Source organism: Petaurus breviceps, unplaced genomic scaffold (assembly GCF_028583685.1).
Source record: "Petaurus breviceps papuanus isolate PSGF00001 unplaced genomic scaffold, PetGlider_PUasm1.0 685, whole genome shotgun sequence".
Lineage (NCBI taxonomy): Eukaryota > Metazoa > Chordata > Mammalia > Diprotodontia > Petauridae > Petaurus > Petaurus breviceps.
Genome location: NW_027186455.1, coordinates 4666619 through 4680354, shown reverse-complemented (window position 1 = coordinate 4680354; position 13736 = coordinate 4666619). Strand labels below are relative to the sequence as shown.

The 13736-nt window shown below is 40.1% G+C and overlaps 1 protein-coding gene across 5 annotated transcripts in view; it reads left to right on the top strand.

The window, feature by feature from the left end:
- The window catches only part of SIL1 (SIL1 nucleotide exchange factor), a 254806-nt gene that overhangs the window by 43743 nt on the left and 197327 nt on the right, over positions 1-13736 (top strand). For 4 of the 5 annotated variants that reach the window (XM_069104314.1, XM_069104315.1, XM_069104316.1 and 1 more), the window contains one exon: positions 334-494. The exons of the other annotated variant lie outside the window; for it this stretch is intronic. The gene's annotated coding sequence lies outside the window, so the exon portion shown is untranslated. The remainder of the gene's footprint in view (positions 1-333; positions 495-13736) is intronic. 5 annotated transcript variants of the gene reach the window in all.

Sequence of the window (13736 nt, the reverse complement as noted above, 5' to 3'; positions counted from 1 at the left end):
TTTAAGATATCAGGGCTCAAAAGCTACACTAAGATTTTTGGGACACCCTCTGTAGCACTTCTGAGCACAGTGACATCTATGGTAGTCCCTTGTGGTTCCCATGAAACAAGGTGGTCTTTCAAATACATTTTTAAAACATCCTAAGGGGACTCTGAAGATTGCTGAACTGATCATCAGTACTAAGCAAGGAAAACTAATTTCGAGTCAGAATATTTTAATAAGTAGCTCAAAAATCCTAATCCATTGATATATAAAAAGTAGAAGACATTTCTGGTCTTTCTTGCATCTTTGTCTCATCCCTTCTTTTTATGTTTACTCCTGATTACCTTCTAGATTCTTTCCTTGTGATCTTGGATCATTGATTTCATGGGATGAGGTTCTGGCTGTTTGGAGCCAGCAGAAAGCCAGGCCAGGTGATTGAGGACAAAGTGTCTATGTGGGTCATCTGGCGCTGCCAAAACAAGGAGAATCAGACAGACCCAGCTGAAGCTAAGGTAAGAGTTTTCATTTCTATGTCCATTTGCATCCCATAGGATTCTTAAGAATTTGACTGGACCACAGTACCAGGTTAGAGAAAGGGAATAGATCACTAATTGGGGTTCAGCATAAAAGGAATTAATAATTATTTTGGTGAATTAAAGTGATTTTTTTCAGTTTTCCTGGCCTAGAAAAGTGTGAAGTAGGTTCTTTAATGTCCAGTCTGAAAATACATAGGCTGGCTCTTTTTTTATTCTCCAAAGCAATTGGGAGGGCCAAAACAAGTAATCTGGGACATAGCTGAACAGTTCATTTGTATTTCCTTGGTAAGAGAAAATCCTGAAAAATTGAGGGGGAGCCCCCAAAGGAATATCAAGCCTTAAGTGAAGGCTGAAGGGGAGAAAAAACACAGCAAAATGAGAGCTATGAAAGGTACACAGGCATTTAGATGAGTGCTTGACATTTTTATACTTAACCACATTATTAAATTCCAGGTCTCTCTCTCCCTTTACTACTTAAACAAGTCTTCTTGGGCCCCCAAGTTGGTTCTCTTCACTTCTTGGCAAAGATGTAATAGTTAAAGTTACTGCAAGGTCTCCTATTACAGAAACTTCATCATTTTTTACAAAATACTCTGCTCTGTATTGTTTAGAGCATGATGAAGGGTAATAAATAAAGCTGAAGCTATATTTGTCAAAGTGCGTGCATGCAGCCTTTTAAAAAGTTCTGTACCTGTAATAAATATATTTTTTGTTTAATTCATAGCATTTGGTAACTTGAAGCAGCTCCTCTCTCACTGACTTATGACTTCTCCAGATTCCTTTTCTCCTCAAGGTGTTTGATGAAAGTTTGTACTTTCAGCCAAATCTTCTGGCCATTTCCCTGGTCTTTCCCTGGTCTTCTCAAACTAGCAGGTGGTTGTTGTTGTTTTTGAGTTGTGTCTGACTCTTCATGAAAACCCCATTTGGAGTTTTCTTGGCAAAGATATCGGAGAGATTTGCTATTTCCTTCTCAAGCTCATTTGATAGATGAGGAAACTGAGACAAATAGGGTTAAATAAGACTTGCCTAGGGTCACACACCTAGTAAATATCTGAGGCCAGATTCAAACTCAGGGAGATGAGTTTTCCTGATTCCAAGCCTGGCACTCTACCCCAGTGTACCACCCAGCAGCCCTAACATCAGGTGGTGAACATTAATTCCTTTAAGTAATGGGGGAAGTGGGGGGAGGCAAGGGCAGAAACTAAGGCACACAGCTGGACAGCAAGTTGTACAAGTTATTCTGGCTCTGGGGCCAGAGCTCTGACATAATCGAGTGGTGACTAGATATTTCATTCCTATATTGAGATGAAATAGAAGAAAAGGAGGGACCAGATCATAGAGGGCAAGGAAAGGAAACTGCCTTTTGGCACCTTCAAGGCAGTTAAATGTAAACAACTAATGAGATGAAAATAAGTTGTGGGGTATTATTGGATCCTAGGTGTCTTCTCTTTATACCTGATAATTAAAATAGTAACATGCTGGTCTAGTCCCTAATTGTCATCTTTGAATAAGACCAGAGAGGGCTCATTGGAGCACCACAGGAGAAGAGCTGGCTCAGTTAATTTCATTGTTTTGCTATGGTTGTGGGGTTCTTGGGGAGGCTTTGATCATGCTGTAAGCAATGGGATTTACTGTTGACTCATGACATTCTTGATTTTGCTTTGGCTTTCAGAAGGCAGTGATATCTTGAGATTTTACACTCAGAAAACCACTACTCTCAACCAACACTGCAGTCTGTTAAGTAGGCTATGGAGTTGTGCCCTGTAGCTGTCCTTTTTTTATACTGTGGTGCTTCCTGGAGTGGATACTTTCAGCTTCCACATTGTTGTCTGTGTGACATAGTGAATAAAGAGCCTTCCTTACAGTGAGGAATATCTGTGTTCAAAGCCTGTCTCTGATGCCTGTGAAGCTGGGTGACTCTGGATGGTTTACATAGTATCTTTGAGCCTCAGTTTCCTCGTCCCAGAAGTGGAGATGACAATATCTTTAATACCTGCCTTATGGAGTAGTTGGGAGTCCCAAATGAAGTACTTTACGTAAGGCCCTTTGCCAACTTCAAAGTGCTAAATAAATGTCAGTTGTTGATGTTATTTTGTATTCTCCATCCTGCATCTTGTCCATGGACTCTTGTCAAGACGCCCTAACTCTCTGAAAGCTTTACCATTTGCTGTTGGAGACATTTTGTTTTGTTGTTACTTTTCCTATGGATAATTGTAACTCAGTAATGAAAGATGGAAGAATATTATTTTTACAGTAGTGTTTAGTGTCTGATAGCTATTAGCCAAAAGGTACAAGTCCCTAGTGAGGTACTGTAAATACATTTTATCTGTTCTATTACCTGCTGTTTTGTGAATATGTCCCTAAAGCATTTTAATCTTGTTTTTCATACTTGTCTCCAAGAGAAGGATTGTTCTGATTTGCAACTTTAGGGGATAATCACTATATTCATTAATTTCTGTTCTTTCCTTCCCCTCCATTTATTACTGCTTCCTTGAGAAAATCTTTCCCTAAATCTACACTAGTAGGAGATAAGTCACTTGATTAAAAGGAAGCGTTTTATCTCTCTCTCAGGACTGTAACAAGAGAGACAAGTTCTCCTGGGTCTTGACTGATGATATGTGGCTACAGCCACTCTTTGAGCTATAACTAGGAAAGGTCAGTTAGGGCTTTGTGCAAGGGCAGTGAGAGAACTGCGGTTCTTCAGCAGTATACACCTCCCCCCCCCCAAACACACACCCAGGCAATTCTGCTTCTTTCCTCTCCCCACTCCCTACCCCCATTTAGCAAGAATTATTGGCTAAAATAGGAAAGGTACCAAGTAGTAGTTAGGTCAAAGCCTTTTTCCACCCCTCACCGCCAAAGGCCTTAAGTCTATAGCAGGGTGTCTTTCTTCCCACCACTATTTTGCTCCCCTCCCTTAACTGAGCGGTCATTTATGGTTCTGGCTGCTCTTCCAAGCAAGGATAATCAATCAGCAAGTATTTATTATGCACTGTGCTAGGCTCTGGGGATACAAGTACAAGGAATGAAATAATCCCTGCTTGCAATTCTAATGAGGGAGACAAGCACATATAAAAATAAATATAAAGCTAATAAATAACTATATACAAAGCAGTTAAATACAAGTTTGCTTGGGAGACAGGCCTGACAATTGGGAGAAAGGGGAGAGAACAAGCATTTATTAAGTGCCTACTATGTGCCAGAGACTGCTAAGTAGAGAGTCTTCATGTAGAAGATGGCATCTCAGCTGCATCTTAAGGGAAGAGAGGGATTTTGAGGTGGAGGTTAGGAAGGGAGTGCTTTCCAGCATTGAAGATGGGCAGTATGAAAGTACAAGATGGTGTTGGAATGTTGGTGTAAGGAATAGAGAAGGCCAGTTTGTTTGGATTGCAGAGAGTAGGAGAAGGAGTAATGTCCAGGAAAGATAGGATGGGGCCATGTTATACAGAGCTTTAAAAATTAAACAGAATGGGAGCTGCTAGGTGGTGCAGTGAATAGAGCACCGGCCCTGGAGTCAGGAGGACCTGGGTTTGGATTCGGCCTCAGACACTTAACACAAAAACTAGCCATGTGACCTTGGGCGAGTCACTTAACCCCAATTGCACTCCAAAAAAGCAAAAAAAAAAAAATTAAACAGAATGTTGCTGGATCACATGAGCCACAAGATGGTTAACTAGACATTTTCTCTGATCCTCACAACCTCTCAACCCTCATCAAAACAGAAATTACGTGCCAAAGATAAACAGCTTTAGTTCTCTCCATGGTCAAGAGACACCCAGAAACCAAAAAAAGTTAAAAACAAAAACAACCTCCCCCCCCACCCCCCAACTGGTGCCCATTGACCCTAAGCTTGCTTAACACTCCTCCCCCACTTTTCATGATTCTGGCAGCGAGGCCACGGATATGATGCTAGCTTACAGCAAAACCTACTCTTGCCCTCTGATCCTCCCTCCCTCTTTCTGGTGCCAGGGAGAAACTGACTGTAGGTTGCAGAAGTTGACTTGGGCCTTGATAGCCAGCTTACCTGGAAACACTGGTACTGCAAAACCCTGAAAGCTAGGGAAAACCAGGTTTGAACCTTTAGTATCAGGCCAGAGAACTAAGGAACAGAGGGAGTGCACCAGGTTGCCCTGCCTGTGGCAGCATGCAGTATTCCACCATGCCTGAGGAAAAGAGCACAGTGTCTAATTGGGGCCAATTCTGACCATTCAAAAAAGTCAGTTTGTGTAGAGACCTAGGCTGGTGAACCATGAATTGTCCTGTATGGGAGGAGGTACTTTGAGATCCAGCTCCTAAGGAAACCACAATCAGAGGAGAGGGAGTCAGGAAGTGAGTGATAAGGAAAATGAGGTGGTAGGGAGGGAGGTAGGAGAGATTGAAAGTACCAGAAATATCAGGAGAAAGAAAACTCAAAAGGCCTTGAACATTAAACAGATAAATCAACAGGAAAAACAAACAAAAAAAAAACATAGAAGGTAAATATGGCCTCTGGATCCAGTAAATGAGTTCAGGAATCTATGAATTAATACTACAAAATAAAGGAAAATGATCCAGTACTTGATAAGATAGAGGAGAACATGGAACTACAGCATGCTATTTCTGATTGATTTGAAAGAGAAATTAGAATTATGAGAATAGAATTTATGTCCTGCACAGCAAAAATAATGAACAAGATAGAAAACCTTGAATCTGCAATGTCAGGCCTCACCAAAGAAACAAAAGAGGGAACAGTAGATTGCAAATATAAAGAAGTGAAGGACAGCCTACAAGAAGAGAAGCAAAAAGCAATAACATTAAAAGAAAATGTGATCATTATGCATATAAAACATACTGAACTCAAACAGAGGCAGCCTAAGGATCATAGGTCTCCCAGAGTAACATGACAGGACAAAAAAAATCTTAACATAACGTATGAAGTGACAAAAGAGTACTGCCCAGAACTTCTAAACATAAAAAATGAAAATCCAGTTGGAAGAATTAACAGATTTCTTCCAGGGAAAAAAAAACAACCCAAGGTTGCAAACTCTAAAATACATAGTAGTAAAATTTAACAATTAAATTCAGAAACAAGTTCTGGAAACCATCAGGAGAAAGACCTTCAAATACAAAGGAAAGGACATTTGAATAACTCAAGATACCCTGTAGAAAAAGGAGGAAGGAATGGAACAATGTGTTCTGAGGAGCACTGGAGGTCAGGACGTAGCCCATGGGGACCTATCCTGCAAATCTGAGTTTAACCATATAGTACAAAACATGGGTGTTGAATAATAAAGAAGAATTTTTAGAAAAAACTAAAGAAATGGAGAGATTATTTACTTCTCAAACACCTCAAACAACAGAAATGCAAAGTGAGTAAATGCAACAGGCAAGGACAAGTAATAGCAGCAGTGGTGACAGAGAGTCCAGTAAGAGACTTCTTTAGATGGGGAAGAAGCTGGAAATTTGGTAGAAGTAACAGTGAAGAGATGGATGGGGGTGGGGGTGTGGGGGGGCATTATGGGCAGAACTTGGTGACATCCTCTCTATAGGTGAATGCCTTTTTTGTGGGACTACTTTGCATCATGGGATGGTACATAAAGGGGGAGAGGAGAGCAGAGATTTAGAGTGGTGTAAGGGATGTGCAGGGGTCAAATCAAAGGATAGCAATGAGGGGAAGCGACCTCTGTGGTCTCAGAAAGAGAAGAGCTACCGGATAGTGGGTAAGGAAGAGGTCGAAAAGATTGGAAAGGAAGGGGGCCTTACTCTGGAGGCATGCGTAGGCTCCATGAATGAATGATCCAATAACTGAAGAAAGATGGTAGGTGAAGGGACATGAGGGATTTATGCTGGATGAGGCTGGGGAATTTGATGCTTGGAAAGTTTACTTGTCCTGGGGATGGGGAGAGTTGAAACCCCTGGGGACAGGTGGCACCTGGAGGAATTGGAGAGCATGGACACAAGGAGGAGATTTCTAGGCAAATGTAGAAACACGGGGTCAACGAGAGAGGGTATGGATCTGTGTTGAACTGTGGAATCAAGGACAAGGTGAGGGAGGGACCATCCCATGGGGCAGTGTCCTCTCTGCTACCTACATTATATTCTGGAAGTGAGACACAATGGGGAGGATTCCATGGGGCAAGCCCTACAAAACAGTGGCAGAAAGCACCTAAGGGGTGATAATAGATATCTAATAGTTAACTTAGAAGCCTTAATTGCTTGAAGAATAAAGAGAGAGACCAGATAATTATAGAGGTCATGAATCAGAGAGTAAAAGTCTAGACTGTGTAAACAGAAAGACAGGAGGGATAAGGAAGAGAGTAAGAGAAATCCTTTTTTGAAAGAGGTTAAAAAAATGAAATTTATAAACCTTAGTTTTTAAGAACTAGGACAAGACTTTAGAACAGGACTAGCTAATGTGGGGGGGCGGAGTATAACATGAAAAGAGTGGGTCAGGGTGAGGAGAAGAGAGTTGGTGGGAACAGGGCCACCTTAAAAAATAAAGTTAAAGTAACTGAAGGAACATAATACTGTGATTATAGTAGGAGAGGAAATTTGAAATTGAGAAGCTTCTACACAGACAACATTAATGCATCTAGCATAAGAAGGGAAGTGGTTGAATGGGAAAAAATAATCTTTGTATAAGATTTCTTTAATAAAGCTTTTATTTTATAAAAGTATCTTAAGATACATAAACAATTTATAAACACACATATGAATATGACTAATAGCCATTTAGATATATGGTCAAAGGATATAAACAGTTCTCAAAAGAGGAACTTCTGTGTATTCATAACCACATGAATCCAAATCCAAATCACTAACAATAAGAGAAATATAAATTAAAAACCATGAGATTTCACTTCGTACTTTGTAAATTGGTAAAATTGATAAAAAATGGCAACAGGCAATGTTAGTGGAGTTGTGTAGAGAGAGACAAGCACACTGATACATTGTTGGTTAATCTGTGGAATGGTAACGACCATTTTGGAAAGCAATTTGGAATTATGCAAATATAATGGCTAAAATATCTATACCTTTGGGTTCAGAGACTATCGTTATTGAGCTTATACCCCAAAGAAACCCTCAGTAAGAAAAATATCCCCCTATATTAAAAAATGTTTTAACTAAGAATTTTACAAAGTTTATGCCTATCAACTGTGGAATGGCTATACAAATTGTGGTGTGTAACTATTGAATATTTGCTGTTAAAGATGATGTATGATGAATACAGAGAAGCATGGAAAGATCTATTTGAACCTATGCAGAGAGAAGTAAACAGATCCAAATCAACAATATACACAATAACTGCACTACTTCATTGTGAATGGAAAGAATGACATACCCAACATTCAAAACTAATTATAACAAAATTATAAAGATCAGGTGGGACTTGAATGAAGAGATATTAGAAGACACCCCCAACCTACCCCTTTGTGGGCTTGAGAGGTCCACAGGTGTTATACATTGTATATGTTTTCAGACTTTTTATATTTATTGATCAGTTCTGACTTTTCAGGAATGGTCTGGGAAGGGATACAGAGAATATTATGGCAATGGAAAAAACAGAAAATATCAATAAAAACTGAGTTTTAAAAATAAAAAACTAAATAAAAGAGTTTATGTTTTTACCTAGAGGCAATAAGAAGCTACTGGAATTGAGTTGGGGATTGACAAGCATGGTCAGATCTGCGCTTAAATAAAATTACTTTGGCAGTGGTGTCATGATGGATGGACTTGGGGCAGAGAGAACTTTGGAAGGTTGTTGAAGTAATCTAGGCAAGAGGTAGGCTTCGTGTAAGTTGGTAGTTATGTGAATGGAAAGAAGGGGTTAGATGCAAGAGATGTCTTGAAGGTAGAAATGGTAAGATTTGATAATTAATTGAATATATAGGATAAAGTAGAGTGAGAAGTTGAGAATAATGCTAGGATTACAAGACAAAGATACCAGAAGGATGGTGGTTGACTTTAACAGAAATCAGCAAGTTTAGAAGAGGGGAGATAAAAGCAATACATTCTTTCTTAGACATGTTGAACTTGAGATATTTCTGGGACATCCTGTCTGAAATGTCCAAGAAGCTGTTGGCCCTTGGGATTAAAGCTCAGGTTAGAGGACTTCCTTGGTTTTGTCTAGTCATGCCATTGGCTGGTCAGAAAAGTTGGATCTAATTATGGTGAGCAGAAGATTTGAGGCAGAGATTGTTCTCCTTAGCGGTGGACTGTTTAGTGCTTTTTTTTTTTGTATTGGGCAGCATCAGTTCAGGGGTGGACTGTTGTATGTTTTCTTGACAGAAAATAAATGTTGATGTTGATGTTAAAATAGTTAATATGTGATATTACAGACATCTCTTTTATCCTTAGGAAATGTCATTTGGAGAACATTCTGGATAGAAGGGTAGGTAAAGGATATAAGTAATATTTCAGCCTTCACTTCCCTTAACTGCATGTAGTCTTAGTGTAGTAGCTGTGTTTTTGGCTTTGCAAACTTCATCATCAGGCCTCAGCTTCAGTTCTCCACTGGAACCTCCCCTAGCACGTGGGGCCTCCTTGCCCTGAAACATCCCTTCTTCATGCTGGTTCCCTTCTGCCATTGGTGAGTTCCATCTAGGGCTTCCATTTTGGGGAAGACTAGCCAACCTTCATTTATTTGTGATAATTTGTAAATATATTCCTTCTGGTTCTGTAATCATCCTGGAAATGATGGGCCAGAAAAAAAAACAAACAAACAATGGTGGATCAAGTCAAACATGATGGTAGCAAATTGATGTGCAGACACGGGGGTGGGTGTGAGACAGACACAAAGACACAGAGAAAAACTAGAAATTATGTGAACTTATTGGAAGGAGAAAATAGCTTAGAGGAAGCTGAATGGAAGAAGGGAGTTGGTGGAAAGAATTTCTAGTTTTTAGTCAAGGAGAGAGAAAAGTGGTAGTATATCTGGGTTTATAGAAAATGTAGAAGAAATGTTTAGCCTGAACCTGGTCTTGTGCCTGCAGGGCCTTATTAGCTCCAGGACTGGGATGTAGAGGAATGTAGAAGAGAGCCTCAGTGGCTTGATGGTGGTATGATGGAGAAACTGAGAAGAAAAGCTATAAAAAATTTCTGTGGAGTTCTCAGCTTTTCTCCTTCGTTGGAGAAAGCCTCTGATGTTTCTTTTGAGACCCCAGAACTTCAGGGAGACTTTGAGCATCTGGTATTCAACACAGAGACTCTCGCCTCCAGCTCCACTTTTTATACCTCATAACCCTTTCCCATCTTTTTAAAATTCCTCACCTACTACAACTCCAACTCCTTCCTTCCCCCTTTCAGCAACAAATGGAAATTTTTCATGATAATGTGAAATCAGAAGGAAAGCTTAGCCAAAAAAAAAATAAGTAAGAAATAAGGAATCCCTTTCTCTTCCCTTTCCCCCAGCCAACTAGGGAATTAAAAAAAAGCATATTTCTAAGATACATACATACATACATGTGTGTATATATGTGTATATATATGTATGTATGTACAAACACACATTAAAATATCCTTAGGGTTTCCTTTCCTTCTCTTTTGAAAGTCTTTCTATTAACCCAGATCTGACAGAGACACTTGTGGGAAGATAATTCAGTTTGGCGGGAGCTTAAGTTCCATGTTGTGAGCTTTTTAATTTTCTTTTCGTCAGTGGTGTGTTGGAGAGCTGACAGATGAGTCTGAGCTCATTTGAACCCTGTTACTGACTGAGTTATCTTTGTGAATCTGTTTTCTCCTTGTATCTGTCTAATGAAAACCAAATTAAATCAATTTTTAATCAAGTAGATGAGTGATATTTTTTCTTCTCAAAAAAGAAACCACAAGATTCCCAAAGGTCTGGCTGCAAAAAAAAAAAAAAAAATCCTGTTCCCATTAGGTGTAACTTTAAGCTTTTTTTTTTTTTAGGTGACTGATAAAAGTAGGGACAGTGATCCTTTTGAAATTAGGTCAAGTCAGAGAATATGGAGGAAGAATCTTTCCCCACCTGTCCCTCCCCTGCCCCCCATGCCTTTTTTTTTTTTTTTTTCCTGTTTTCTGGTTTAAAAGATGGAGTTTGACTAAGTGTCTCTTTCCCTTCTATCTTCACCTGAGGTATTAGAGAAAAATTACTTCTAAAGGTTTAACAAAAGGGAGAATCATGGCTAGAGAGAACTAAAAGTCAACTAAAGGTGTCAGCTGGGGCAGACAACAATAGTGGTTGAGGGAGGCTTAGATAAGCATTGATAACCTCTCTTTTAGATCCCAATTCCTGCTTTGGCATTTGTTTTGGGGAAAAGAAAAGTCTTCAAGCACAGTCAGCTAGTATTCTTTGTACTTTTCATGTGATAAAATATATCTACATAATTTTTACTTGTTTAAATCTGTAAAATTAAAAACCCACCTGATTTCTCCCTGTGTTCTGCCATTCTCCCTTATTTATTTTCCTACCCTGCCATTTTATTCTCTTGACTCTGTGTCCCTCTCTCCCCTCCCTTGAATTGGTTCAAGCCTAGGCCCTAGGCTGTGGAGGGCAGTGATTTAGATATTTTATTGAGCTACAGTAAAATGGCTGAATTATGATCTGCCTTGTTGGAGAGAGAATACCAACCATATCACTGGATTGCAGATGCCTTGAAATATACTGATCCACAGGACAGTTAGGCTTAGGAAGCATAGCTTTAACCTTCTTTTCCATTCTTCTAGAGTGGCTATGTGTTTGACTTTCCAGGGTCAAATCCCTGCTGTTCAACATAATCTCTCCCACCTTGGATGGGAAAATAGAGGGAGTAGAATTGAAGATAGATGCTTGACACTTAAGCGCAGCAACCTTTCATGGTTAATGTATATGGGGTGGGGAAGTCATGTTTTCCTTGCCTGTTACTTGATTACCATAATTATAGGTCTGGCTTTGAGCTGCCAGAGAATAGACATCTTTAGGGGATTCACAGAGAGCTCAAACTCAAGTTTCTTTTATGTAGCATTTGGATGAGACTTGAATCTTGGGATCAAAGTATGTATAACTAGGACAACCTTAAAGACTCAGAACCCTGAGATAGTTGGTGTTTAGGGAACCATGGACAGAGTAAGTTAGGCAGAAGACGATCTCCTCTGTTTCCTAGTTTTGGGATCACTCTCAGGTTTAGCCTCTTTCTGATGGTCAGGTCATCCTGATGAAGAAGGGTGAGAATTGCTTGGGGGCTGGGAGCTTGTTCCACAAGATAATAAGATGTTTCCAGGGGCTTGTAATGGGTTGGGAGGAAACCTGCCTTATTTGTACTTTGACATGGGGGAAGCAATAGTAATAGTTTGAATGACTGCCTCTGAGAAACCTTCGCTACACCTTTTGTGAGCAGGATTTGTCATGGTTTCTGTTCTTTCACAGGGACCATTCTGTGTATTTGATTCCCTTGGTTTGTTGTAATTGCTTCCACTTTCCATTTTGTGGAGGGTCTTTCAGTTCTTTTTTTTGTTTTGTTTTGTTTTTGCTTTTTGGAGGGCAATTGGGGCATAATTCCAGATTGCTCTCCAGAAAGGCTGGATCAGTTCATAACTCCACCAGCAATGCATTAGTGTTCCAATTTGCCCACATCCTCTCCAGCATTTGTCATTTTCCTGTTTTGTCATCTTAGCCAACCTGACTGGTGAGATGTGGTACCTCAGAGTTGTTTTGATTTGCATTTCTCTAATCAATAGAGATTTAGAGTATTTCTTCATGTGCTTATAGATATCTTTAATTACTTTATCTGAAAACTGCCTGTTCATGTCCTTTGACCATTTATCAATTGGGGAATGACTTGTATTCTTATAAATTTGACTCAATTCTCTGTATATTTTAGAAATGAGTCCTTTGTCAGAGACATAGGTTGTAAAGATTCTTTCCCAATTTCCCACCTCCCTCTTAATCTTGGTTACATTGGCTTTGTTTGTACAGAAGCTTTTCAATTTCATGTAGTCAAAATTATCGATTTTACATTTTATAATGTTCTCTAATTCTTGTTTAGTCATAAAGTACCTGCCACCTGTTAAAGGGTACCCTGAACTTGTCTTTTTGAGTTGCCATATTTTCTACAAACACTGGACCTAGAGCACCTGGAGGCCCTGAATGGGTTAAGAATGAAACTCCCCCTGAGCTGACATAATTTGTTGTTGCGCCCCCGTGTGTCCTTGGGAGGCAAGACAGGTGCCAGTCAGGCGGTGCTTGGCTGGGATGTTTGTGCAGCTGAGGTCCTCTGCAGATCAGCAGGCCCTCCTGCCTTCGTAGTCTGGCAGTTCCCAAGGGAAAAGAATGAGGCTTTTGCCATCACCTTGCTCCTCCTTGTGTGAATGCTCTTGTCTTCTCCCCCCTCCCCCCCCTTGCTGTGCTGTTCCCCCTCCCATGTCACTCCCTTTCATGGTATCCTCTCCTCACTTTGTCCAGCTGTTCTAAACATGTAAACTTCTGTAAAGACCGGGAGCCCTTTGGGTTCCACATGCATGTTTATTTCTCTTGTACTAAACCTGGTTTTCACACAAGTCTCATGACATTTTGATTGCCTGTTGACACACTTGTAGTTCATGTATTTATCACCTTCCATTGCTTTGGTTATTTTAACAGCCTCTTAATTGGCCTCCCTTCCTTAAGTCTCTTCATAGTGCAGTTCATCTTCCACATAGCTGCCAAAAGTAACTTTACTTAAGTGTAGATCTGAATGTATCACTCCCCTAGTCAGTAGCTCCAATGGTCCCTTTGCCTCTGGATAAAATATAAACCTCCTTTGTTTCCACTTTTAATCAACTTGGTCCCAATCTGTCTTTCCATGCTCATGGGAGAGGCCTTTTATACAAAGTGGGATTTGTACTGAGTCTTAAAGGAATCCAGAAAGCTAGGAGGGTACAGCAGTTTAAGCAAGGAGGACAGCCAATGAAAAGGCCCGTGCCTTTTCAGTCAGAAGGTAGTATGTAGTTTTAGAGGACCAACAAGAAAGGAAGTGTCACTAGGTCACAGAGTTCCTGGAGAGGAGTAACATTAAAGATTGTTGGAGAATTCCTCAGCCTAGAGTTCTGAGATCCTCCTGGGAAGTAATTTCTTCTACTTTGGCCCATTGGACTGGAGGCCAAAAAATGAGGAGGCAAGATAAAACATTTTAATTAGAAGCAACTGATGTGCAATTGCCAGGTGGATAGCAAAGTCCTGGAACAAAAAGAGACAGGCAGAGACAGAGAGACACACTGGTGCGCTCTCTCTCTCTCTCTCTCTCTCTCTCTCTCTCTCTCTCT